Source organism: Tupaia chinensis, unplaced genomic scaffold (assembly GCF_000334495.1).
Source record: "Tupaia chinensis unplaced genomic scaffold, TupChi_1.0 Scaffold148073_2, whole genome shotgun sequence".
Lineage (NCBI taxonomy): Eukaryota > Metazoa > Chordata > Mammalia > Scandentia > Tupaiidae > Tupaia > Tupaia belangeri.
Window position 1 is genome coordinate 53,108 of NW_006207924.1, and position 1,880 is coordinate 54,987.

A 1,880-nucleotide genomic window follows, 5' to 3' on the forward strand; every position below is an offset into this window, starting at 1 on the left:
GAGAGAGAGAGAGAGAGAGAGAGAAAGCCTCCAGGTCCAGGACTCGAACTGCAGTACTGCAGTCAGCCATGTGGAAGTCCAGTGTCCTTGACCACTGCACCGCCTGCTGACCCCTTAAAAGCCTACTATATGTAATATTAATTTTATTTTTTTCCTAGGATTTCTAATGATATATGTTCTTTGTAGAACATTTGGAAAATACATTAAAACCGAGAGAGAACAGGAATAGACACCCACAATCCCACAACTGAACAGTCACCCCTTTCTAGGTTTTGCTGACATCTAGTGGTAGATTCAATAATATTAAATTATATAGGGGCGGGGCGGGGGTGTCTTCTAAAAGTTCATGGAAACACGTATTATAAAAATAACTGCATTGATTTCGAAAAAAATTTTGGCACCAAAATAAACTTGTGCTTCCATCGCTGTTTTGAAGTACTTTTGTATAAATGAAGATAAGATAGGGTACAAATGTTCACAGATTTCATCTTACTCTGACTTCAACATGTACAACTGTTTAATTTTACCACATTGCTTCCCTTCTTGTTTTTTATTTTTTTCTGTTATCCCACAGGGTACGTGCAAGAGCATACAAATGAATGATACAGAGAAAGAGAAAGAGAGAGAGAGAGTGAAGAGAGAGAAAGCACCCCCCATGGGTCCTGGTCACACTGTAGTCCTTTTTTCTCCAATTCTCCATCCTATTTTCATCCCCTCTGGATCTGGGACACATGCTCGCATCCAGATCACCTTGGAATCAGAACTCATGGTCTGTGGCTTCCTGAGCTGCAATTAATACACTACTATCAGCACCACCAAAACTGGGCCACTGAGAGTTTTTCTTTTAGAGCTTTTTGCCATAGGGCGGGCGCCACCACGCCCCTTTTAGAGCTTTTTGCCATAGGGTGAATGTGCTCGCTGGAGAGAGAGGGAGATAAAGACAGTGAGAGGGAAAGTGAGAAAACATTTTCAAAGGGGGGATGGCCATGCTGCAATCCCTTCTCCTCCATTCTCCTTCTGGGATCTTGGGAATGTATGCACACGTGCCTGGCATGGTTTTCAAGGCCACTGGGTTTGAGATTCATAGTCGGCCATGTGGGAGTCGAGCGATGTAACTGCTATGCCATCTGCTGGTCCCAATGAGAGATTCTTAACAGACTTTTCACAGTATTAAGTAAAAGAGTACGATAAAAGCCATAAGACTATAAAGTATTTGAATAGTATAATTAATAATCTTAACATTATTGACAAATGTATAACCCTGTATGCTAAAACTGCAGAATATATTTTCTTTTTAAACAAATTGTTAGAGGACTCGCATGCAAATAAGAGAGAGACAGAGAGAGAAAGTACCTCCTATTGGGTATGGTCACAATCTTTTCTCTGCCATCCCTCCCTCCTTTTGGGATTTTGGGCACATACACTCACACACCCAGTATGCAGTATATTTTTTAGGTTGCTGGGGCTGGGATTTGAATCGTGCAGTCAGCCATGTATGATCCAGCTCCCTTAACCACCAGGTAATGCTCTGGCCCCAGAATAAATTTTCTTTTTAGGTACAAATGGAATACTACAATAAACTGCAAGGGTTGAAATACCAAAGGTGTATTTTTTGATCATTGTGATATTAAAATAAAAATTAAAATTTTTAAGAATTTTTTGATAGGGAACCAGCAGTTAGCATAATGGCTATGTCGCTGGACTCCCACGTAGTCGACCGCGGTTCGAGTCCCGGACCCGGTGGCTTAAAACTCACGCTGGGTGCATGTGCGTGCGTGCCCAAGATCCTGAGAGAAGAATGGAGGAGAAGGGATTGTGGCGTGACCATCCCCCCTGGGGGGTGATTTCTCTCTTTCTGTCCCCAATGTCTCTGTCTGTCT

The 1,880-nt window shown here is 42.3% G+C and overlaps 1 pseudogene; it reads left to right on the forward strand.

Annotated features, from left to right (window-relative positions):
- The window catches only part of LOC102480578 (ATP-dependent RNA helicase DDX50 pseudogene), a 5,228-nt pseudogene extending 4,625 nt beyond the window's left edge, over positions 1 to 603 (forward strand).
- Positions 604 to 1,880: the final 1,277 nt, after the last annotated feature.